The sequence below is a fragment of the Vulpes lagopus genome, chromosome 7, assembly GCF_018345385.1.
Source record: "Vulpes lagopus strain Blue_001 chromosome 7, ASM1834538v1, whole genome shotgun sequence".
NCBI classification, from domain to species: Eukaryota; Metazoa; Chordata; class Mammalia; order Carnivora; family Canidae; genus Vulpes; species Vulpes lagopus.
Window position 1 is genome coordinate 86,110,799 of NC_054830.1, and position 27,876 is coordinate 86,138,674.

Below are 27,876 nucleotides of genomic sequence, written 5' to 3' on the forward strand. Positions count from 1 at the left end.
TCCTCCTCTTACATGTTACCATTAGGTATAGAACGTGATGCCCCATTATTGTAATGACTGATTTAGTTTTTAGACTTTACATTTCTTTGCTCCAATGTACCTAGCAAACTCTGAAGGAATTTCTACTTAAACAATTGTATTCCTTCAACTCCTACCCCCACCCCAAATACCGTACAGACATATATACTTTTATGAGTTTAATCAACACATTTCCCCCCACTTTCTTTCTCCATTACCTTATCTTTTCCCAACTTTATTTTCTTCCATTTAGCAAAATAATCTCTCTCTCTGATCCTTATGTCTAGTGGTTCCTTTTGCATTCATACCATTTACTTTACCATCATAGCTTATTTTTAATCTGCTTCAAATAATATTTGTTCTTAATTAAAATTATCTTCTTCCAGCAAAGTTAGGAAATTCCAATGTGTGGGTTGAAGAGATAACACACATTCCTTCTTCCTTAAAAATGTCATAAATTTAATCTTTGAATGTAATCATAACCAAAAGGACTTGTGAGATTCTAAGATCATCGCTCCCCCTCATTCTACTGGAATGATGAGGATAATGGACTTTATTTGGTAATTTTCATATTTAATATGCATTTTTAATTATTCAGTAAATACTTTAGACATTACAAAATTTAAAATATTCAGAACATAAAATTTATAATTAATTGGAGGGACACCTGGGTGGCTCAGTAAGTTGAGTGTTCTTGATATTGGCTTAGGTCAGGATCTCAGGGTCATGAGTTTGAGCTCCACATTGGGCTCCACATTCAGCAAGGAGTCTGCCTGAGATTCTCTCCCTCTAGCTCTCTTTCTGCCCCTCCCCTTACTCCTGCTCTCTCTCTCTCTCTCTTTCTTTCTCCTCTAAAATAAATAAATAAATCTTAAAAAATTATAAGTAGTTGGAAAGAGCACCTTATTTTATGGAACAGGCAAATTCCAACTTAGGATTTTTATGCCAAGACATATGGTGTATAAGATAATGGCTACTCTCTGCAAAGTGTGACACTATGTCCTATTGATTAAATGAGATGGGCATATGAAAGCACCTAAAATATCACTTGTCATAATGAGCTTTCAATAAAAGTTTCGGGTTGTTTACTGTAGAATTATAAATAACAAAATGAAAACAAGGCAAATAGTTGTGAATGCAGTTAGAAGATGATAAGGTAATGGATTAGTTGATATGTTCTCTGAAAGTAGGATAGTTCTGCAAGATGTCTAGAAATTCATAAAATGTTGTGCAGCAATTCCTGGCATTTCATTATTTTTCTGGCTAGTATCCCATTATTCTGAACTTTAGAATACTTTCTTTCCTGCCAAATGTGGTCCACATTTTCCTTCACACTTTGTTTCTCCCTAATGTAAATGTAGCTTCCAATATCTTTCTAGAATTTAACGGGACATGCTATTCATTATACAGAATTTATTTGGACAAGACAAACATCTTTGCTTCAAAGTGAGTTCTAATACCCCAAAACTGACAAAAGAGACAAAAAAGCACATAGTGAGGAATCCAGTTTATCAATCTGTCCTTTTTATCTGTTAACCTATCTGTCCATCTATGTTGTCTATAAATATATATTTACATAAATATGTATTTATATTCATAGATATTACATATGCATATTTAGTTTCTAATAGTAGTCAATAGGAAAATTGAATTGGTAATGTAATTTTTATGAATAATTGTATGAATTTAGTTTCTTTTCATCACCCTTTCAATGGGTTAAGAAGATACTCTTTTTTTTTTTTTTTTTCCTGTTCTAACCTGCTACAGGTACCTTGACAAAATTATACTTCTCAGTTAGGAGCACAATTTCCCCACCATCTTTGTTCCTACCCTGATATTATTTATAACCTACTGAATTAGAGATTCTCAGAGAATTTGGAGAGTAGATGGCATATTTCCATGGGGTGGATTTATTGAAATTTGTACCTGAATTTAACAGTACATGTATGAGACTCATTGTGAGGGAGATGTAGGAGAGGAATGTAATACGGTTCCTACTGTACCTAAATAGTATGTGTTATGTATGGCAAACATGGAGAAGTAACACTGGAAAACAGCAAGGTACCTATATATTTTGCTCTTCATTTTATTTCTATTTTAGCAAGTAGATGGAAGAAAAATATAATTAAAAAGTTTTATCTACAAATAATTGAAGTAGGTTGTGAAAGTTTGAGTTATAATTATTTTACTGTATGTAGTGTATATTATCTAGAAGCAGAATTCACTTAAATGTCTATATATTGCTTATCCACTTACCAAATGAATGACAGGTATTTCTCACATTCTATGAATCTTTTCCAGGAAAATTATGAGACATGAAGTAAGAATACTTGCTGAAATATAGTGAAGAAGTCAGTGGTAGAAACTAAACAATGGAGCTGACACCCACTACTACTTATAACTCAGTGTTATAACTAGAAAAGTATTTATGTTGGTAATGTGTATATAATAAGAAAACATTTAAATTACAAATATTTTAGTTTTCATAGTACAACAGCTTTTCTCAGTAAAATAGCAAAATAGCATGCAGTTGAGTGTTTTTTTTTTTTTTTTGTGGTATGTTATGACCTGGAGTCTATTTTTGTGTCTTGGATGCTCCAGATGACATAATTTTCATTATTATATTGTGCATTTAAAACTATGATAACAGCAGTATGTAAGGAAGTTCTTTTAAAAGGCACTGTGGAGTGATTATCAACATTACAGAGCTAATCAGCAACATTTTACAAAGACATATTGCTCTAAACACACTCTTTCACTTTCCTTATATTTATAGAAATTGAAGAGTACCACGGGAATGCTGTATCGCCATAGCAAGTGCTGCTTGTGCTTCTAGTGTCTCATGGATTTTTAATCATATGAGGTAAATACTAAATTTATTTTAGTTATATTTTCAGTATGAAATGAAATACCATTTTGTGTCTTCAGACTTATTTTCTTTATAACAATAAGGAAATTAATTTTCTTTTATTTGATCATGCATTTAATTAAGTAGTTTCCCTGGTTTATTAGCTCCAAACTGACTTGAGGAAGTTACGGCATATTAACAATCCACTGTTAGGCTTATCCAGTTTTCTCTGTAAAACTATTACATATGTTACATATGATATGTTTCCAGTACTCTGTACACTGTTTTTATTTGTTTAAAGTGATTTTTGTTCTTTTAAACACTATGGTAGCATGGTTCAATGTTCTAGTTCAAATGTTACACATGGAGCAAAATGGCTAAACAGATTTTCTTTTTTAGTACTTATGACATGGGTAACGATATTGGAAGTATATCACTATTAATTAGGTGGAAAATGATTTACCTCTGGGCTTTTTTTTCTTTAGTTCTGGCAAATACAACATTTACTCATAGTGTATTTAAAATATATATATGCCTGAAAGAATAGAAACTACCTCAAAGCCTTTTAGGGGCCTTTCTATGTGTGGTATAGATAACTTTCTTTTCCTTGCAAAGTCTTATTAGTTTTTCTACCTCCCCTTTCTCGGTTGGTGGTCACTGATTCACAAAAAAGTTTTTATTTTTTATTATTTTATTTATTTTGTTTTAGTTGTCTGAAAGCAGACTGAGACATTAGCAATCACTACTTTTGTTCACCACCTAACACTACAGAGAGAGAAATTAGGAGTTGAGGGGTGCCCAGGAAGAGAAGTCTTGGCTAGTAACTGTTAAGAAAACCCTCATTTAACGCCAATACAGGGAGACATGTGGGGCTGCTTGCTTATGCCCTCATGAAGACCAAAAGTGAAGCAAAGAACATTTTCTTCTGAAAAATGAGTGTCCTAGAAAAGAAAGAGGCCTGCTTTTGGCACTCCTTCACAAGTCTACCAGACAAACAATAACGACAAGGAAAGAATGCCTTATTTGTGAAGTCTACCCAGGTGTTCATGGTGGACACAAACATACACATCTGGGATGATGTTTTGGGGCCCAAAGGAAACTGATACTTTCTATGCACAGAAATATAGGAAATGAAAATGATAAAAATGAAGTATATTTCAAGGAGCAATAGAAAAATTAAACAGGCAGAAGATATACTGAATTAGTGAGATTTTTTTTTAATAAAGGCATTATTGACCAACTTAAATAATGAACTGCATGGTGGTGATGCATATGGCTCACATTTTATAATGGGCGATCTCCATTATGTTGACTTAGATGAAGTAATAGAAAAAGAATTGACAGTCATGTCAACTAGAATTAGAGGAAACTGCTCGTTTGCTCAGCACAAAAGTGTCTATCATTCACAGGGCTCTTCTAATCAAAAAGAACATCTAATGGTACTTAAAATATAAATTTAATGTGATTTGAGGACACTATGAATATAATTGCTTCTTTGAATATTTCTTAGTATACTTTCATAGTTATTTTAGCCAGTTTAAGTAATCCTGATAAATTATCCCATATTTTCTACTTGAATTTAAGTGAAGTTCTACAATCTATCCCTGAGTGTGATCCCAAAGAACACTGGCTTTCTTCAGATGTGTCTATATAGTAGACAGAGTGATTTTATTTTTACTGGCAAAAAATGAAGCACATACTATGAAGGTTATTTTAAAACTTTTTTTTTAAAGATTTTATTTATTTATTCATGAGAGAGAGATAAAGAGGCAGAGACACAGACAGAGGGAGAAGCAGGCTCCATGCAGGGAGCCCGATGCGGGACTCGATCCCAGGACTCCAGGATCATGCTCTGGGCCAAAGGCAGGCACTAAACCGCTGAGCCACCCAGGGATCCCCTATTTTAAAACTTAATATTTTATTCTGATGGGGTTTTTAAGAAACATCAAAGCCATATGGAAACTTTTATGTTAACAAAAATTTAAAGTATATAACAAAAGCAGAATGAAAGGACAGATCCTGTTTCCTCTGAGTTCTTGTTCTAACAGTTAAGCTCATTTTTATTTTATTTTATTTTTTTTATTTTTTATTTTTTTTTTTAAAGATTTTATTTATTTATTTATTCATAGAGACAGAGAGAGAGAGAGAGAGGCAGAGACACAGGCAGAGGGAGAAGCAGGCATCATACAGAGAGCCTGATGTGGGACTCGATCCCGGGTCTCCAGGATCACGCCCTGGGCTGCAGGCGGCGCTAAACCGCTGCGCCACCGGGGCTGCCCTAAGCTCATTTTTACATCCATTTTCAGCACCACTACCCCTGCCCCCCAAGACTGGCTCCTTCTCCTTTACACACAGTAAAGTCTTCATCTAAAGGGACAAAGAGAGATTTTAACATTGCCCCCTCCCCCACTTTCACAGGTAGTGAACTATTTAACCTATTTCTTATTGCTATTCTTTATTTCCTCAAAATCTTTGGTGAGGTTTTAAAATTTATTTTCTTCATTATAAAGCCATTAGAATATATTTTTTAAACCGGTATTAGTTAGGAGCAAAGTAAATTGAAAAGATAATGGAGACATTTTCGTTTTTCAAAAAAAAAAAAAACCAAAAACAAACATAGACCCAAGTTTAGAAGGTTAAGTGTCATCAGTGTGATGACAGTGTGTAATTAGAAAGTGGATCACATTAAAATGGGCATATTGAACAGAGAGGGTACTATAAACTCGGTCAGTGCTCTGAGTAAAACACCCCCAAAACACTGTGATCTGAGAATACAAGTTGAAGGAGGATATTGATGAACCTGAAGATAACTGCCCAGAGTGAGCATGATAATGAGGGAGTTTGAAAGTTTGAAAGAATTATGTGTGCCTTGTTTTGAGGAGAAAAGACTAACAAGTGTTAGAGATGATAATTTTCTGTAAATACCTGAAATAATGTCAGAAAGAAGGGAGGCTAGTTAGTATATAGCTGTGACTCTGAGGGAGGTCCTGAGAAATATGGGTGTACAACATGGGAAGGATTTTTAAGATAATATTGTGTGGGATTAGTTTAAGTAAACACAAAAAACAAACAAACAAAAACTGTAAAAAATAGAATTTTTCTTGAAACAGAATGGGCTGCTGTAAAGTGTTAAGAGTCCTGCTTCTAGAGATGTCACCTGAAGGCGGTTGACTGACTAGCTGCTTCTCACTGGGGATTCATGTATTAATAAGTGTTTGGAAAGATGAGTTTGCATTTCTCTCACTATTCATTCTTTGATGGTCTTTTACATAGAAAAATATTCTTTACAGACATCATCAGTATTTAATACTAAGTGATACTACTTTATGCCCTATTTTTCTTAATTTAAGATGAATTTTTATATAAAGAAATTTTACTTAGAAAAATACTGGAATGGTTCTATTTTTTTTTAATTTTTTATTTATTTACTTATGATAGTCATAGAGAGAGAGATAGAGAGGCAGAGACATAGGCAGAGGGAGAAGCAGGCTCCATGCACCGGGAGCCCGACGTGGGACTCCATCCCAGGTCTCCAGGATCGCGCCCTGGGCCAAAGGCAGGTGCCAAACCGCTGCGCCACCCAGGGATCCCTGGAATGGTTCTATTTTAATTCTGTTTCTAAGTAAAACATGAACTTGAAGTCAACAGTTTACCCTGTTTAGTCCATTTATAAAGTAAGGAAGCTAAGCAAATGACCTCAAGATTCTTGCTAGTCCAAAAATCTCTGAATTTCATCTATCGGACAGAAATTGCAAATAGTGTGGGAGAATGTTTTAGTGGTTGCAATCTCAGGCACAGGGCAGTGGTTCCTAGGTTCTCACTCACTGCCTTTGTTACTTGGGTAATTTAAGTGAGGTCTCTGGGGCTTAGTTCACTAGTCCCTAAAAAGAAGATGTGAAACTACTGCTTGAGTGTGATATTGTCTTGGATGCTTATGTACTAATAATGGTAAGAATGAATGGCTTAAAATCAGCCATTACAAACTACGTGCTTTTCCAATTCACTGACCTTGAATTAGAGCCCAACAATTATGTAGTTATCTCAGAGCACATTTTATAACATAAAGTTAAATATTGTTATATTTAACTGTTATTGTTTAATGATTTTAGAATATGACTAGGATAAGATGGTTAGACTTCTATTCATACATTATATAAAACCAGAATTGTTTTTGTTTTTGTTGTTGTTTTTCTGAGGAAGTCTAGACATTGGCTATAGATATTCCCTTTTGTACTTGTCTGTATGGGTGTAATGTTAGCCATTTCAGGTAAGTGTTCTGGTTAGGTGTCTCAACTCCTGAGAAAATGCCCAAATTATGCATGTTTAAAAACCCATGGATAGGGCAGTCCAGGTGGCTCAGCAGTTTAGCACCGCCTTCGGCCCAGGGCATGATCCTGGAGACCCCGGATTGAGTCCCATGTCAGGCTCCCCGCATGGGGCCTGCTTCTCCCTCTGACTGTGTCTCTGCCTCTCTCTCTCTCCCTCTCTCTCAATCTCTGTGTGTGTGTGTTTGTGTGTGTGTCTCAAGAATAAATAAATAAAATCTTAAAAAAAATAAAACCCATGGATATGTCCTTAATTAGTAATACCAAATATTTGTGGTCTGTTACTCACCATACAATCAATATATGCGTCATAATTTCTGTCAGCCAATATCAATCAGCAAAAGAGTGGTAAGAAATAATAATGAGGGAAGATTGCCCAAATGACACGAATGCTTTTCATTCATCAGTATAGATTAAATTTTATCAATGGATTAAGCAAGACTATTAAAATCTTTGTATTTACTCTGTGGAAGTGTTTTCAATGAACCACAGCTTGTATCAATGCAATTGAATTACGTTGATTTGTGTTATGGATGTTAGAAATTCATGCTTGTCTTTATGGTAGTAATGTCATTCATGATGTGGTTTTCTTCATCCTTTATGAAGTTTCTCCATTAAGAAGATCATGTAACATACTTCCAGTCTAAGCACTATAAATACATGGCTTCTCTTGGAAAGTTATTTTTAACTATGATTCCCAGTAGACTATGTAATGGATTTATTTGCAGGTGTGTGTAGGGTACCAGGAAGCTCAAGACCAAATCTGTTGCAGATATCTGGCAAGTGAACAGAATCCAATAGCATATATGGTAGTGAGGTATAGCTGCTATGGGATCAGTCTAGGGATGGATCTCATCTCTTATTTGGCTCTAGGGTAGATTTGGTTAGGATATGACCTCATTTTTCTTTTCAGTGTTTATATTATGGTGGTGTTGTGAAGACTGAAAAGAGAAAACAACATAATAATACTCATTCTTAGTAAACGTTAGCTTAATCAGTACTAAAATAGAGATTCCCAAGAAGTAGTTCTTTTTCCACCACTTTTCTTGACCTATCAAAATACATATTCATGCATGTCTCCATTCAGTAAACATTTATGGAGCATCTATTATGTTCATTTATTACTCGCATGTATGTGAGTAAACAATACAGTCAAGAACCTTTTTGTCATTTAACTTATGTTCTAAATGGATGCAGTATAGAGTCCATTAACAAGAAAAATATTTAAAAGAAAACATTCAGTAATAAGTGCTAAAACAACTTGAGAGCTTGTGGAACTACTTGGAATTATGTTGTCAGAAAAGGTTTTAACAATGGAGGTGACATTTTTAAGTAGGGACCTGAGTGATAAGAAGGAGCCACCTGTGCAATATCTGCAGGAAGAGCTTTCAGAGAGGAGGAAGCTTTAATTCCCAGGAAGAGGAGATAATCATCTGATTGGAGAGATTCCAGGACATTGTGGGGTAGCCATCCAATTAATATTTATGCACATAGGAACCAGTCTGTCTTGTCTTCCTTTCAAACTGAAAGGTGCTTTAAAGCCCTTCTACATGGAGGAGCTCAGCCATCTTTCTTACTAACATACTCTTCTCCTTTTTATGTTCTTTCCAATGGTAAGCTGGCCAAGGGCTCACTCCCTAGGTAGCTCCTTCGTTGACCTATTATTTTCCTTGAAAACATCCAGTCTGATGAATGTTAAAATGTATGATTTAGGCTTAAATTTGGAGTCAGGTAGCAGAGGTCTCTCAGGCTTCTAATCCAAGTCCTGGTTCCAGCCCAGGTGATCATAGTTCTCCATTTGACAGGTCCTGAAGACTATTAATAAGAAAGGGGAACTTTATTATTGTTTCTTGCAGGTAGCTCCTTTAGGTGTGACACAAAGAGCAGTACTGTTTTTGATAAAGGAGTCCAACAAATCTGGAGTCCCCCAGACATAAACTACTTGATTTCAAGTAGGTACTAACCTTATCCTTGGCATTATTTTATCTGTTTGGTTTTAAATTGTTTCCTCATTTATTTTGATCTCACACCACAACAACTGAGTTGGCTATCCCAAGTCCTTTTCAGAATAAAACAGGACAATAATACACTCTCTCAATATAAATATTTAATTTCTTATTCCTATTTGCCAAGTATCTCTTATCACCTATTGATTGCCTTTTTACATCTAATAATATCACAGTCTAATCACTCTGAAGAAAGGATAATACCTCAGGCATCTTTACGCTTACCAGTTAAGATATAGTCTCAGGTTGATTATCCTGGAGATATTGGTCCACTTTTTGTGTATCTCTCAACCCTATCCTGGTCCTCATGCATTTTGTGTGCATGGTAGTTGATCATTTTAGGCCTCCACAGTTATCTTAAGTGCATAGCAGACAGGGGAAGGGAAAGGAACTAAAATTAAGAATAATCTTTTCAAATGTTTTATATGTTCTTTCTATGCCCATATGTATTTTTAGTGATCAGTGTTTTCTCTAAAAGAGGTTAAAATATTATTAATATGTACATTGAATCAACTCTGCATTTGGTGCATACCATTCCCACAAGGCATGAGGGATATCTAATGAAAATGCAACTGCGGCTCAACATGCTTGCAGCATGACTTGTTTCTCACCAGAAAAGAGGCTTGAAATGAATTTTAGTCCCTTTTTTTTCAATCTGACAGATATAATTCCTGTCCTATGTTTATCTCCTCATATTCCCAGAAAATAGGAAAGAATAGTTAATCTGAGAACCCTTACACTTCTATCCTATATATGTAAAGCTCTATTGGTATTTTTGTACTTCAACTATTGAAGACTGCAATTTTTTTTTGAGAAAGATCCATTTTCATAAAAAAACTGTTAGAAATCAAAATTTTTGTCTGCTGAGTGATCAAAAGTTTCAATGGTGGTGGATCCCAGTGGAAATATGATAACATCATTTTTGTATCAACATTTATGCAACAACTTTTATAGCATTCTGTCGTGCATGAGCCAGGCACTGTTTTAAGCACTTTACAGTGTTTATTTAATTTCCATGATAGCCCTATGAAATGAATTTTATTATTCCCTTTCTGAAGATGAAGAAACTAAAGCTGAGAGGATTAATTACATGTCCAGGATCACACACAACTGCTAAATACAATGTGTTATGTAACAAGATACACTTAGCAACTAAGACCTGCAACAGAAGAATTTTTGAGAGCCTAAAAGCAGCAGTAACAAGACCCAGTCCTTGCAGAATGAAAAATGGTCCTCTCTGAGATCTCTCTTCAAAATCTCCTGTCACTTGATAGGTTATATGAGGAAGAATAATTTCAGAAATAGATAAACAGTTTATAAATATGAAGTTAAGTCTGTATTAAGAAAATTTAAGAGCAAGTGATAAAAAAGGCATCAATTTCTTTTGCTTGGAGCCTAAATAATTTTGCCACCCCATCTAAATTTTCCCATATGAGAGGGAGATAAGTAAGATTAATCTCAGCTGGTCTCTGGTAAATCTGTTTGCATTGGGTCTCCCTCTGGACTCTGATTACATTTTGCCCTACTGTTATGTGACAGTACCTAGCATCCTTGGAATCTTTTTATGACTCTGAATTTGTGCTACACATGTGATTTACAGTAGCATTTAAAAAGTGCAGCACCTAATTAATTCACCAATCAGCTGTCAGAGCCTGTGATCTTTTCGTGGTTCACTGTTGAGCTCCCTGTGGGAGCATCAGTATTATGAAAGTGCCGTTTCCATTATGCTGTGTGTGGTGTTAGAGCAAAGTACTAAGTTATGCAGCTTGTTCATGGAAAATAAGCCATCCTCATGAGTGCCTTGATGACTTTGTTAAAGATACCTTCTGCCACCCCTGTTCTCTTGTTCTTGTGAATACTGTGGCTCCTCAGGACAACAGGGTTTTCACAGTGGCATAAATTAAGAGAAGGGAGAGCAACATATTTCAGTTTCATACCTGTGTTTTTTCCTCTTGCGTTTTTCTATTTTATCCTTAAGAAACATTATCCCATTTACTTTTTTAAAAAAGCAAATTGAAAATCTATCTTCTCAGATCGTATATTCTCTGAAGACCTTCTTGTCTCAAACATTCCAAAATAAGGACACTTTATGCACAATAGGAATACTCAAGGCTACTAAGTATTTCATGGACTTACAAAATTACGTGAACATGTTTTATGAGTACTTTCAGAGAAAAAGAAATATAGGAAGGAAAGATATTGTGTTTGTAGAATTTTAGAATCAGGTTTATTTATGATCAATATGTACTTTAATGATTGCATGACTGAGTTTTTTGCTGAGTAATAAACTCCTCCAAAACTTCCTTGCTTAACACAACAATCATTTGATTGTTTCTCACAGGTCTGCAGGACAGTGGGCAGTTTTGCTGATCCTGGGTTTGACTGACTTCAGCTGAACTTGCTCACATATATGAGGTCAGCTGTGGATAGGTCAGAAGTGACTAGTCTAGAATGACCTCGTTCACTTATGTTGCAATTTTGTGACTGAGGCACCAAGAGTGACTGAGCCATATGTCTCTATCACACAGTTGATTACCTTGAACAAATTCACACAACAGATGTCAGTTTCAAGACTGACATGGAATCGAAGCATTAAGGCCAATGTTTAGAACTGGCTCTGTGTTGCTTTTATCACATTCTGTTGACCAAAGCAAGTCACAAGGCCGCCTAGATACAAGGAGTAGACAAATGAATTCTACCTCTGGATGACAGTAACTGTGAAGTAACACTATAAAGAGAGTGGATATATGAAAGAGAGTAATTAGGGCAATTGTGCAATCTATTGCTTTTAACTACCTGGCAGAGTTTAATGTTATATAGACCTGACCTAGGTTTAGTTTTTGCACTGTTATCTTATCAAGCTGGTCCACCAATCAAAAACAGTTCTCAAATTTGACAGTACAACCATGTATCACGACAGTGGTACAATACATTCCACATCCATTCAAAATCTTTTATTTCAGATTTTTCTTTTTTTAATTGGTTTTATTGAATAGAGATATAGAAAAATATTAAAATATGTATGAGTTGTAAATTAGGCTGCAAATGCATAACATTTTGCACATCATTAAGTGTAGGAAAACCATTAACATATCATGAAATAACCCATATATTCTTCTTCAATCCAGTCTCTTTCCTGTCCCCTCAGAGATAAACTGTCTTCTGAATTTTATCATTCTTTTGCTTTTCACTTTAGTTTTGAGACATATTTCTACCATTGTATATTTGCTTTGGGATCCATATATTTTTTTTAAAATTTTACATAAATGGAATCATACTGCCTATTACCAGAGTTAGCTACCATTTCAATTTTTGTATTTTAGTTGAAGTATCTAGTCTATTGATCTTGATTACGGTGCTAATGTTTTCTTTAAATCTTCAACGTTATTTTAAATTTGTTATTTGTCTACTCATTCTTGTGTTTCTTGATCTATTTCCTAATTATTTTGAATTGATTAGTTATTCTCATTTCTCTTTAGTTTAGTTTAATACTTATATTCTCTTTTCTAGTCTTTAATGATTATCTTAGAAATGTAATTATGTTCAGGAAAACTCACTAAAGTGTGAAGTTCAATCTTTACTCTCCTTCTAAACAATATAAGAGCTTGGAATAACAACTACAATCAGCTCCCTTTAATTTTATAGCAATTTTCATGGATTTTACTTCTATTGCAATATTTAACCCAAATGACAATTTTATTTTTGCTTCATATAGGTAAATAAGAATATTGCTCACTGTGTTTGCTTATCATTCCTTCTTGTATCTGAGATCTTCCACTTGAGATAATTTTCTTCTGCCTGAAGAACTATATCTAAGATACATCATTTTTTGGTAGCACATGCTTAGTTTTTGTCCATAAATGTCTTTATTTGTTCCTCACCACTGAAGGACATCTTGTGAAATATATGCTTCTGGGTTGATAGTTATTTTGCTCTAGCATATTCTATTATTATATTAGCCTTCTGGTATGTACATTTCCGCTGTTCAGAAGTCAGTTGTCCACCTAATTGCTTTCTGTGAAGATGATCGATCTTTCTTCTTCACATCATTTAACATTTTTATTTTGTCTCTGCTGCCTTTATACTTTTATTGTGGTATGTCTAGATATCAAATTTTTCATATTTATTTTCTTATTTATAAGTAAATAACTTCTCAGATGTTATTTACATGCTACCTTTACTCATTTGTCTCTTTCCTTTCCTTCTGGAATCAAGGAAGTAAAAGTTAGTTTTCGTGCTCTATTCATATTTTGGATTCCAGTATGTTCTTAATTTTTGGTCACTGAATTCAATTTTCTTTAATTGGTTTAAGTTGTGACATAATTTTAAATAAACAGCAAGGTCCAAAGAAAAGTAATAAGGATTTTTGTGTACCTTCATCCAGATTTTCCAGATGTTAAAATTTTACCACATTTCCTTTGTCATCTGCTCTCTCTTAAACAATTAAGGTTAACGTGAGTCACAATACCTCTGAATCATGAAATGTTTCTTTATATTTTTTTTCTAAAAACAAGAACATAATCTTCATAACCACAATATAATTATAAAAACCAAGGTATTAATATAAATTTTATATTAGTAATTAATATTCAGGAATATTGGTTTTTATCCATTGCTGTGATTACTCCAAAATGTAGTGTCTGGAAACAGAAAATCTGTGAAAGTCCTCAATCAAACAATATATACTGGCAAATTAGATACAAACAAAACAAAATAGGAGATCCCTGGGTGGCTCAGTGGTTTAGCGCCTGCCTTTGGCCCAGGGCGTGATCCTGGAGTCTGGGGATCAAGTCCCGCATCCGGCTCCCAGCATGGAGCCTGCTTCTCCCTCCTCCTGTGTCTCTGCCTCTCTCTGTCGCTCTCTCTATGTCTATAATAAATAAATAAATAAATAAATAAATAAATAAATAAATAAATAAGTCTTTAAAAAAATAAAATAGTTTCATCCAACTGTAATGTGTATGAGGAACACACTTTAAATATGAAGTCATGCATACATGGAAGTCAAAGATATTCCCTGTAAATAGTAACCAAAAGAGAGTAGACAAAATAGATGATGTATCAGACAAAATAGACTTTAAGTAAAAATTGTTAATAAAAGAGACAAAGAAGGACATTATATAATTATAAAAGGTCAATTCACCAAGAAGATATAATAATTATAAAGATACATGCAGCAAACATCAGAGCTCTTAAATATATGAAGCAAATATTAATAGAATTGAAGTAAGAAATAGCTCTACAATAGTAGTAGGAGACTTGAATACCCTACTTTCAATAATAGATAGAAAATGAGACAGAAGATCAGCAAGGAAACAGAAGACTTGAACACTATAGTCCAATTGGATTTAATATAAATGTACAGAACACTCTACCCAACACTAGCAAAATACATATTTTCACATGGGATATTTTCCAGGATAGACCATATGTTAGGTCAAAAAACCAACTTAATAAATTTTTAGATATTAAAATCATGCTGAGTATCTTTCCCAGTTGCAATGGAATGCAGCTAGATATCAATAGCAGAATGAAACCTAGAAAACACGCAAATATGTGGAAATTAAGCAAAATGCTCTTAAGCAACCAATGGGTCAAAAATAAAATCATAGAGGAAATTAGAAAATATCCTGAGGCAAATGAAATCTAAAACACAGCAGACCAAAACTTACTGAACACAGTGAAAACTATGATAAAAAGGAACTTTATAGTTAATACTGGCAATAAGAAAGAAGAAATATTTCAAATCAGTAATCCAACTTTACACTGTAAAAAACAAGATAAAAATCTAGAAACCCAAAGCTAAAAAGAAGGAAATAATAAAGATTAGAGCAAATACAAGCAAAATAGAGAAAATGAACAAAACCAAGAATAAGTTCTTTTGAAAGATCAAGAATATTAAACTTCTAGCTAGACTAAGAAAAAAAGGAGAGGTGTAAATAACTAAATTCTGAAATGAAAGAAGGGGCATTATTACCAATTTTACAGAAATGAAGAGGACTATATGAGAGTACCAAGAAAATTGTATGACAGCAAATTGTGCAAACTTGATGAAATAGATTAGAAGCAAACAACCTACTAAGACTAAATCATAAAGAAATGTATTTTTTAAAATATTTTATTTATTTATTTGACAGTGCACAAGCAGGGGGAGTTGCAGGTAGAGGGAGAGGGAGAATCTGGGGCTCGATCCCAGGACTCTGGGATCGCGACCTAAGCTGAAGGTAGACACTTAACCAACTGAACCACCAGGACCCTTCAGAGAGAAGTTTAAAAAAACCTGAATAGACCTAAAAAGATTGAATCAGTAATCAAACCTACACCCCAACAAAGAAAAGTCTAGGCCTAGATGGTTTTATTGTGAATTCTAACGAACACTTAAGAAGGAATTAACACTAATCCTTCTCGAGCTCTTCCAAAAAGTTAAAGAGGAAGACACACTTCCAAATTCATTTTATAAAGCCAGAGTTACTTTCATATCAAATTCAAAGACACTGCAGAAAAATAAAACTATAGACCAATATCTCTAATGGGTATTGTTGCAGAAACCTTCAAGAAAATACCAGCAAACTGAATTCAATAGCACAATTGCAGGATTGTACACCATGATTAATTAGGATTCATTTCTGGAATGTAAGGATGGCTCAATATACTAAAATAAATCAATGTAATACAGTAACAAAATGAAGAAAAAGGTACATGATCATCTCAATTGACACAGAAAAAGTATTTGACAAAATTCAATGCTCTTCCACGATAAAAACACTCAAATACTAGAAATAGAAAGAAACTACCTTAGTATAGTAAAGGCCAAAATGAAAAACCTATGTTAACATCCTACTCAATGATGAACAAATGAAAGCTTTCCCTTTAATGTCAGGAACCAGACAAGGATGACCACTTTTGTTACTTTCATTCAACATTGTACTATCTATCCTAGCTAGAGCAATTAGGAGAGAAAAATAAATAAAAAAGTATCCAAATTGGAAAAATAAAAGTAAAATTATATTTGTTCACAAATTACATGATTTTTTAAAAAAGATATTTATTCATTTGAGAGAGAGAGAAAAGTGAAAGAGAACATGATCAAGGAGAGGGTTAGAGGGAGAGGGAGAAGCAGACTCCCCATCAAGCAGGGAGCCTGATACAGGACATAACCCCAGGACCCCAGGATCATGACCTGAGCTGAAAGCAGACGCTTAACTGACTGAGCTACCAAGGTGTCCCCAGATTACATGATTTTATATATAAATAATTCTAACGATTATGCACACATACACAGACCTGTTAGAGCTAATAAACAAATTCAGCAAAGTTGCAGGATACAATTAATGTTTAAAATCAGTTGCATTTCTATACACTGGCAATGAACAATCTAAAAAGGAAATTAAGAAGCAATTGCATTTAAAATATTATCAAAAAGAATAAAATACTCAGTCATAAATGTAATCAAGGAGACAAAGGACTTGTACACCAAAAAGTACAAGATATTGCTGAAAGAGATTAAGTAATATACAAATAAATGGAAATTCTATGTTCATGTTATATTATGTAGACATCAGTACTGTCCAAGAAAATTTATAATTTTTTTGTGAAATACCTATCAAAATATCAACAATGTTTTTTGCAAATATATATATCCTAAATTTAATGTGGAATCCCAAGGGGCCATGAATAGTCAAAATAGTCTTGAAAAAAAAGTCTCATTCTTCCTGATTTCAAAATTTTTATATAAAGCTACCACAATCAAAACAGTGTAGTACTGGTATAAAGCAGATATATAGACCAGTGGACTAGAATAGAGAGCCCAGAAATAAACCCACACATATAAGGTCTACTGCTTTTTGACAAGAGTGCCGTGACCATTCTGTGGGGAAAAGACACCCTTTCAACTACGGTGTCTTTGGAAAACTGAATATCCATATACAAAAGAGTGTGGTGGGATTCTTATACCATATGCAAAAAAATAATACTAATAATTCATATGGATCAAAGACCTAAACATGGGAGCTAAAACTATAAAACATTTAAAGAAAGCATAAAAGCTTCACAGCATTGGATTTGGCAATGATTTCTTGTATATGACACCAAAAGCATAGCTAACAAATTAAAAATAGATAAATTGACTACATAAAAATTAAAATCTTTTGTGTATCAAAGAATACTATTAACATAATTCAAAACAAGGAGATGAAGAAACATTTGTACAACCATGTTCATAACAGCATTATTCACAATAGCCAAAGCAGAAACAATCCAAATATACATCAATGGATGAGCAAATAAATAAAATGTAGTATGTACATACAATGGAATATTAATCAGCCTTAGAATAAAAGGAAATTCTAACATGTATTACAGCACGCATGAATTTTAAAGACATTTTACTAAGTAAAATAAACCAGACACAATAGGATGTATGATTCCACTTATAAAAGAATAGTCAAATTCATAGAGAAAATAAAATGGTGATTTTCAGGGTCTTGGGGTGGGGAAAATGGGGAGTTACTGCTTAATGGGTACAGTTTTAGTTTTGCAGATGAAAATAGTTTTGTGGATGGTGTGATGGCAGCACAAAAATATGAATGTACTTAATACCACTGAACTGTACACTTAGAATGGCTTAAATAATTTTTGTGTTATGTATATAATACCACAATTAAATAAATTGAATATAAACCAAACCAAAACCAAAACATTTATGGGTCAGGCATCAAGAGTGACTTAATTGGATGGGTTTGGATCGGAGTATCTATGTGGTTATTGCTAAGCAGCAGTCATTTAAAGGCTCACTTGGGCTTGGTGATCTATTTCCAAAACATATGCATGCACCTATACTCCTCACTTTGTGGATCTAACGATAGAGTTGCTTGATGTCTTCATGCTATAGTGGCTAACTTCCTCAGTGTGGTCAATCTAAGAGGGAACAATAGGAAGTCACAATGCCTTTTCAATCTTACAAGTGGCATCTTTCTATTTCTACTGTGTGCTATTTGTTAGAAGTGAATCTGAGTTATAGCCATTACTCAGGGAGGGAGGAATTAGGCATGGGGAAACATCAAAGATTTGTGGGCATATTTTTAAAGCACCACAGATATTATTTAAAATTTTCTCCTTGTCCCTGTGATTTCCTTTATAGCAATAGTGAGTGTAAGATCACATGTCTTTTTCGTGTCCTTTACACATAGTCTTTGTCTTGCATTGGCATTTTAGAAGAGTATAGCGGGGAACACTTGGGTGGCTCAGTTTGTTAAGTGTCTGCCATCTGCTTAAGGTCATGATTTCAGGTCCTGGGTTTGAGCCCTGTTTCAGGCACTCTGCTCAGTGGGAAGTCTGCTTTGCCCTTTTCCTCTGGTCTCCCCCAACCTCATGTTCTCTCTCACTCTCTCTCAAATAAGTAAGTAAGTAAGTAAGTAAGTAAGTAAGTAAGTAAGTAAATAAATAAATAAATAAATAAATAAATGCTTCTCCCTCTCCCTCTGCCCCATCCCTTCATGCTCATTGAATTTCAAGTAAATAAACAAAATTTTTAAAAAATAATTTTTAGAAAAAGAAGGTTATAGCCAGTTTTTCTATAGATTACCTCTTGGTCTGGATGCCTGATATTTCTTCATGGTTAGATTCAGTTATGCAATTTGGGAGGAATATTTCAAAGGTAATATTCTCATTGCACCACACAAGAGAACCTATGGTGTCAACTTTTCTCATACTGGTGGAGTTAATTTTAATCATTTGGTTAAATGACTGTTGGTTTTTCTATCATATAATTACTATAGTTTATTTGTAATTAGTAAGATGCCTTTGAAATCCTGTATTTTTTTCCTTTGTAATCAGTTTGATGTTTTGAGACTATAGGATCTTGTCCTACTACTATTCATTGAACTTTAAACCATTTCCCTTATTTATTCCCTTAGAATAAATTCTTTAAAACTTCTTGCCAGATCACTAATACATTTTAAAAAGTGTTTGATTTTTTGTGTTAATATATTAGGTTGTCTTTTGCATGAAGGTCACTCAGGGTATCCTTTCCACCAACTGCTAGAAACCAATGAAATGTTTCCTATTTTGATACCCAGTTTTACAACTAAGATTAAATCCTTTCCTGCCTCTCAAAGCTTTGGCTATTGTCATTGGGCATTGTGGTTACTACTCACTTGTTAAAACAGGATGTACTCCCCTCTAATTGTTCATACATCTTGTCCCTCCAATTATTTTATTTTATGGATGGAGTTTATAGAGTATCCCAAATGTTCTCCTAATAGTAACTCAGTGAAGTTGGATCACTATTAAGTGATAGCATATTCACATAGTAAAAACTGCCTAATGATAACATTAACTAATGATAATTGTGTGCTTGCTGTATTTGAACATTCTAACTTCATTTACAAGTATTAATTCATTTAATCTTCCTAACATCTTATGAAGTGGATGCCATTATTATCCCTCTTTTACTGATTAGAGAGCAAATAATTGCCAAGCTGTGAGTCAAATTCAGGCAGTCTGTCTCCAGAGGTGGTACTATTATTGGACACTACTGCCATGAAGAGAATTGCCTCCTGAAGAGCTATTTGTACATCTCTATATGAATGTGAAATCTCCATGGCAAGAGAGGATAGAGTTAGAAGGGTACATAAAAGCTGAAGAAACTGAAGCTTGAAAAAAAGTCAGCTTATTTACTATTTAGGGATAAAGATAAGGGAAAATTTAGGTCTCCTGATACCCAATCAGTCCAGTTTACTTTCCATCATATCATACTGTAAATGTCTGGTAAAGTGAAAATAAATACCCTACACTCAACTATTTCACCAGGGCAATGAGAGATCTACAATGTCAATTTCAAAGTTGAATTCTAAAATGAATATGCTAGATATGCTATACATTAATTAAACATGAACTGCTTTTGCTTGCTTTCTTAGAACATAAAAGGGCTTTGGGGGAATGATTTGGATGACCCATGCATTTTTGCACAGATAATCTGGTTAGTTCAAACTTTTTCTCTTGTCCTAAGCAAGTATATTTGACATAATTTCTCATTTGCTCACTTGCTTAAAAGTAATCTTTGTAAAAGCAAATTTTGAACATGCTCTTGAAAAAATCTTTCCTGGTTACCAAATAAAGTATGCAGTTATAAAAGGAACTATTATGTACATACCCATTTAGCAAAATAGTTATTTATACTATTTAGTTTTGTCATGAAACTAATAAAGTTACAGAGTATAGGGGTAATGTTCATTGACATAACATTTTTGATTTCCATACCATTATTTTTGTTATATGATGTTTACAATACATTGATTTTATTGATTTTAAAATAATACTCAACAGCTCTATATTTAGAGGCTTCTCTATGATACTGGGTGACATTAAAAATCTGAAACAAGCAAATGAGCGTATAATGTGCTGTTATGAATCACAAGGGGTAACTAACCATTCAGAACACAGATGAACCAGAAACAATGCCAGACAGTGTATACTGGGTGAACCTAGAGCTCTCATATACATTGTGAAGGTATGGAGGTAAAGACACTCTTACATTTTATCCTCTTATTTGTGTTGTGTTGATATTCTTGTGTTGATTTTTATTCTCATTATCATATCTCTTCCTGGTAGCACAAACATACTCGAAAGGAAAATAAGTCATAAAAACACAGATTATAGACACAGAATGGTGAATTTTTTAATCCATGATGGAGATATCTAGTCTTCTCACTTATTCAGCTTCTCTCTCTTTCCAGGTACATGATAAAAAATATACTTCTCCTATTCCCTTCACTTTCTTAAAGATTATGTTATTTATTTATTTATTTATTTATTTATTTATTTATTTATTTATTTATAGAGAGCATACACACATTAGTGGGAGGAGGAGCAGAAGGAGAGAATCCCAAGCATATTCCCTGCTGAGCACAGAGCCCAATGTGGGCTCAATCCTGCAACTCTGAGATCATGACCTGAGCCAAAACCAAGAGTCAGACTCTTAACCAACTGAGCCACGCAGGCACCCCTCCATTCCCTTACTCTGGGGTTGGGCCATGTGGCTGTTAGGACAAGAGGATGTGAGAAGTGATTGAGTGAATCACATCTAAGACTAAGCATTTAATTATAATCCTCCAGGGTTTTCTTTCTTTCAAAGGTAACTGAAGAGGCCTCTTATTCCAGATGGTTTAATCTCAAGATAACAGAGCCTCTATTAATCTGAGTGATGTGTAAAGCAATCCTACACGGAATTTCCACATGGGATATATAGTATTAGTTGAAAAATAAACTTCCACTTTGGTAGGCCACTGCGATTTGGGGTTTGCAACAATGCCCTGGTTAATACACATCCAATGGAATGGTTAATAAACATGTTTCTATTAAAGAATTAAACTCCTTCTTAAAATTATCTGAATAATTTTGAAGTTCATTATAAAATATAGATAATATAACAATCGTTCTAAGTTTTATCTTGAGTTTACTGTATCCTTATTATCAATTCAATGAGCACATTTCCCCCCTCAAAGGTAATATGTATCCTAACACTGATGCTCCAGTTTTCAAATTCAGTGTTCTCACTATGAAGTTTTGCCCCTAATTCTAGCACAGTATGATTGTTGTTTCACAACAATTTTGTAAGTAAAGAATCAGTTGTTCCTTCTCCTCTGTCTCTTTTCTTCTTTCCCTCATAAATGGATGCCTTTAATCTGCCTGAGAAATCACTTCTTCCCCTTTTTTTCTGGACTTTCAGGAACATGCTTTACTAGTTTTTTTTTTTTTTTTTTAAATGTCATTTCTGAAGAACCAGGCACATTTTGTGTCTTATAATTCTGTTCTGTTAAAAGCAACAAGATATGGGTTTAAAGGAATTCTCTCCTCCTCATTTGAGAATAATAGTTCATTACCAAGTACATAGCATAATCCATAGACATTAGAATTCAGGAATCTGTTTCTATCCCTGTGGTACTTCATTCCTTTGAGTCCCAGAAGCACTGTGAGCCCTAAACTAGACTTGTGGAATCTGTCAGAAAAACAGAACAACTTAAATAATGTCAAGCTTCATTGTTGGTAGGATTTTTTAAATTTTAGAAAATTTCAATGCAATGGCTGCTGTTTTATAAGTGAAAAAAGAGTCACAAATAATAGTTTATGGAATATGTTGACTTAATGCAATTCAGTAAATTATTATTAAGGAACTGTATCCTAAATAATATTATCCTATTCTGGAAGGAGGACTTGTGGGAGGAGAAAGGTGAGATATACAAAGATAAAACATGTTACTGTACTTATAGATTAGTGAAGAAAAAGAACATATACAGAAACTATTATCATATAAGAGAAGATATATTATCTTAGTAGTGAAGTTCTATGATAATAAAATACATACAAATTTTAATTGAAATTAAAAAAATCAAGCTGAGGGCTAAATGACTTTGTATGGATCCGGTAGCCTTGGAAGACTGGATTTTTCATGCAAATAAATAAAAAAGTTAAAGAATACACTGTAAGTATAGAACATAAACCAGAAAGGACTGGATATATTATGGGTGTGGTGAATTGTTTGAGGATGAGGAGGCTGGAGAATTGAATGGATATGTCTGTGTAGAAATGGATAAATCTAGAAATATAGATTGGAAGCTCATACTACATGAATTTACTTTAAAGATAAATGGGAGAGGAGCACATTATACATTTTAGAGTGGAGAACTAAAATGAGATAAAGGCACTTTAATTTTTGGAAAATAAGTTTTACAAACATATATTGATACAGTTAAGCAAGTTCTCACTTGTCTACCAGGACAATTTTGCATCAGTGACTAGTGAGTGGAACCTGATGAATTGGACTAAGCCCTCAGAGAGTTCTGGTGACATGGTGGGAGGCTTCCACAGCATATTTACCATCTTGTGTTCTCAATTTTATCACTGGTGAGCATGGTAGAACAGGGTAAAATCAACAGAAGTTCTCAGAATGGTCTCTAGGACACAGACAGAAGCTTACAATCAGGTCTAGGCTAGTCCTGCCATTTATTAATCATGTGACCCAGATGGAGTCAATCTCTAAGCCTGTTAAACTCCTTGCCTTGCCCTGCTCAGAAAGCATTATAACAAGTGAGCAAGTTATGTCCACAGGTGACTCATCAAGACATTATGGGAAAACTGCTAAAGAACAAGTCAGAGTGGTCCTCTGTTGTACAAACCTATGATTGCCAAATATATCCCATATTACTACAGCCTTCAAAACAGATTGGTAAAACCCCCTCCAAAAAAGTTTTTTTAAAAAAGCTGTTATTTGCTTTCCCCAAAAGATTAGTATTAAGAGAATAATACAGTAACAATGACTACCATGGGTAGGGAAAACGTAACTCCTATTATAAAATATATGTATATGCCAGTTGGTGTGTTTGTTTTTTGAAGTCAAACAGAAGGGGCTCATTGAATAGGAAAAACAGAGAAAAGAAAACAACCAAGGAAGTGGAAATGTCAATGAATAGAAATTTCAACAGAAAAGAAGTATTCTTCAGCAGAGTCACAACAGAAGCCCACATTTGCAAAATCACTGGAGAAAGCATAAATCTTTCTGCAGGGGTCTGGCTAGTAGGTTGGAGTAAACTTTATTCAAATCTCAGATCTCAAAGGTGACCTCATCTGATAGGGGGATTTCATTCTGCCTTGGGGAACTCTAAATTGTTAGAGAATGGAAGGAAAAGAGAGTCAAGCCCTGGTGCTATGCAGCCAGCACTACAGTTGTGAATTTGGAGGATTAAATCTGGCACTAATCAGCAAACATTGTAGCTGAGTTCTCTGAGTGGCAGGCTAACAAGCAACACAGTCTACTCTTTTGGATTAGAAAAGGGAAAATAGCCCATGGGTTTGCAAAGTCTTTAAGAGAACTCCAGTCAAGTCAGCTTAGAATGATTTCTGTAGGTTTCGTTTGAGAGGTGCAATCCTGGTACTCCAGGGCAATTCTGAGGGTCTCCATATTCTTTTTTTTTTTCCTCTTCTTTTTTTATTTCCTCATAATTTTCCTGTCAAGTCACTCTCTCAGACTTGTGGTACGACTGGCTACCGAGAGGGAATGTTCCCAGTAAATTCACTTTAGCCTTCAGCCTCTCCACTATGGCTGCTGCGGTCAGCAGGGCTCAGGGCTCAGCCTTTACTGTTCATGATGCCATTTACCCACTGACAAGACTCAGATAGGAAGCTCTCGACTCTGACACAGGAGATGCTCAGCCCCTCTGCTCTCTTCCTTTGACCTTCCAGTTTAGGTTTCCTGTTTCTGTTTCACATTTTGTAGTACATTCTGATCTTGGTTTGTTGGTTGGTTGAGTTTTTCCTCCCTCGTACACTGAATTTTCTCTTCCCTCCTATTCCCAATCCAGTTATTAATTTACAGCTTTCACAATTTCTTTACTACTTCCTGTTCTGCAGGAATTGAGGCAGAATAGGAGAAAATTAAAAGAGGATTTAAATTGTTTTTTACTGGGACACCTGGGTGGCTCAGTGGTTGAGTGACTGCCTTTGGCTCAGGTCATGACTCTGGGGTCCTAGGATAGAGTCCCACATTAGGCTCCTGCAGGGAGCCTTCTTCTCCCTCTGCCTATGTCTCTGCCTCTCTCTCTGTGTCTCTCATGAATAAGTAAGTATGTAAATAAATAAATAAATAAATAAATCTTTAAAAAATAATAAATCTCTTTTTACTGGTTTCAGTAGTGCTATGTGATATAGGAGGGTTATTTTTTTTCTTCTTTTTTTGGGAAAAAATATTGTTGTAATTATTATGAGACCTCATATGACAGTAAATGGTCACATGGGTTGGGGCAACTGACTTTCAAATTCTGCCACATATTGGATGAGTTACTTACAATAAGTTAGTGAACATCTATAACCTCATTTTTTTTTCTGTAACATCAGAATCTCAGAATTGTTCAGATATAATGAGATAATTTGAGGTGGAAGCAACCTTGTTGAGACACTCTAGCCCTTACTATAACTATGACTTGGACTCATACTACTGTTGCCATTTTACTATTTAGAGTCTGTTAACTGCTTCTCAAAGGTTCCCGTTTGCTGTGGGAGTGCTTTTTAGCAAAAAAATTCCATTTTCTGTGTCTTAAATATGCTGCAAAGAGTAATGTGTGCTTTGCTTTGACTGAAAAGATCAAACGTATAAGTTGTAAAAGGCTAGAACCATGTGGCTTGTCCTACACATGACACAGTGTGTTTGTGTTTGTGTGCTGTGGAGTAGGACACGGTGTGCCAAGATTTTGACAGCCTCCATCCTCAGAGTGTCTCAGGAGAGGTTGCAGTGGCCAAAGCCCCAAGGCTGGTTGCCTCTGGCCACAAGCACCAGTATCTCTTTATTTCCCAGTTTCTATGTTATGCTAGGACATGACAATTGGGAATACTAACATGGTGAAACTCTGCCAACAGAAGATGAATTTGGTAGATTCTTTATATATAGTAAGTGTATGCACACATACATGAATGCATATATTTATGTTTTTGTTCTTATTTGTATTTTTCTAGGTGAGAAATGATCTAAGGAGTAGATAACATTCATTTCTTTTAATTCTTTAAAACACAATGGTTTATGGAAAATTAAAATCAAGCAACATAGCATTTTAGAGAATAATTATAAACTACCTGTCAGAAGAACTTAGTTGCCTCATTCATGAGTTAGTTAAGTAATTATTATTGGACTTAACGCATAAATAATAGTATGTTTCAGATTTTCATTAGGCTCATAGGATTCTCTGAACCACATGAGGTGCTTACTAAATCCCCCTTAAATGAATGTCTACCTTATGAAAGTGCATTGGCTATTTCTTAAAGCAATGAGACAAATGGGCAACTTGGAGGGTGTGGTTTTAAGTTTTATTAATTTAAATTTTGTGTCAAGATAATTAGCATGAAAGAATGCTATCCTGCTTCATAAAAGATCTGGAGCAATGATAGAGATAGAATCATATGCTGAATGAATTATATATTGTGTTTTGTTTGGTTTGGTTTGGTTTACAAAGTATCATCTGGACTGGATTTATGGAAAGTTACCTTGTCTTCTCATAGAAACCAGTCCTCCTATCTTCGTGTTTGAGAATTATAAATTACTGTCATCCATCTAGTGGAATTTTTTGGATATGATTTTGTACTTTAGACATAATACAGGGTACTGTTCACTCTGTGTTGTGCTCAGGAATTTCACATCTGCATTTCCATTATTGTGAAGCCCTCTATTTGGAGTACCTGTTTCTACATCTTGGCCTCATTTTATTTAAATACTCTGCTGTGGTTGATTAACCACAAGCTATATAAGCTGTAAAAAAGAAAGAAAGAAATAACTTCATACAGAATTATTGTCAATAGAAGGTGACACAGGCTGAACTAATAATAAAAGTTAAATGGAGAATATATCAAATTAATGTATGGCATAGTCCCAAATTCCATGGAAGGATTGGTTTATTGTGACGTTAGGGGAAGTAAGCAGAGCCTTGAAAGGCTAGTTATTTTTGAATTCCTGAAGGGCAAAGTAACCTTTACATAAATGCAGTCTACTGAGAGTCTAAGATGAAATTTTAGTATGTCTGTATAATTTTCTTTGTAATGATGTTATAACATTTCATATTCTTTATAGTAAATACATCCAAGTATAACTTCAGGAATAAAATATGCCATTTTCTGCAATAGGGAGCTAGTAGGAAATAAAATATGTTATAAAGCATACTTATTAAGCCATGTCTAGAGACAGGAAGCAATTCTAAGTCATTGACAGTGATTATGTCAGTCACTCACCAAAACCTCACTGAATATTAGAACTGGCATTATAGTAGTTAAACCGAAAAAGGTAGTTATAGGTAAATAAAAGAATATATAATTTTACTCACTGAGGAGTAAATGTAAAGAAGCTATTATCTAACTAGAGCAGCCACAACAGTTATTATGGGACACAAGAGGTGTTAGGACACATCCGCTAATATTTTGAGTGTGACAGATGGCAGGGCAACTGATCATTCCTGTAATTCATCTCTACCTATCACTTTGGAGTGGGATGAAAAGATTGAATGAACATTGTGTTCTTGGGTTGTAGGCATCAATAATGGCAGTGGCAGCAGTGGCATAGGCTGTCTCAGAAGCAAACCTATGCCCACGCTGCCTTTTTGCCATTTCGGAAGTTCTAATGAGATAATACTGAAGATAATCTAGGCCAAGGCTCACTCAGCTGAGTCACCACATTCTGCAACTGTGTCCCAGAAAATGTGTGTTTTCAGTGCATTCGGTGATTCACTCATATTCCTGAAACTCAAGACCTGGTCCATAAATCAGAAATACTAATTTATGAATCAGAATTCTTCCCAATGATTAGAATGCTTATAAACCCTGCCAAGAGCAAACTGCTCTTTTCTCATAACAAGCTGCGAAGGAAACTGATTTTTCATGACCTAGTTACTTTGATGGTATAAGAAAAGGTATGAGAATAGTTTTTTTTTTAAGATTTTATATATTTATTCATGAGAGACACACGGAGAAAGGCAGAGACATAGACAGAGGGAGCAGCAGGCTCCATGCAGGGAACTCGATGTGGGACTCAATCCCAGATCCCAGGATCCCGCCCTAGGCAGAAGGCAGATGCTCAACCGCTGAGCCACCCAGGTGTCCCAAGGATAGTTTAAACCAAATATTTTGTAATAAATTACTCCTGTTTCAC

General features: G+C 34.6%; 1 protein-coding gene across 3 annotated transcripts in view; it reads left to right on the plus strand.

Moving 5' to 3' along the window:
- LINGO2 (leucine rich repeat and Ig domain containing 2) overlaps positions 1-27,876 on the plus strand; it is a 1,121,960-nt gene that overhangs the window by 467,314 nt on the left and 626,770 nt on the right. For all 3 annotated transcript variants that reach the window (XM_041760400.1, XM_041760402.1, XM_041760401.1), the window contains one exon: positions 2,795-2,881. The gene's annotated coding sequence lies outside the window, so the exon portion shown is untranslated. The remainder of the gene's footprint in view (positions 1-2,794; positions 2,882-27,876) is intronic.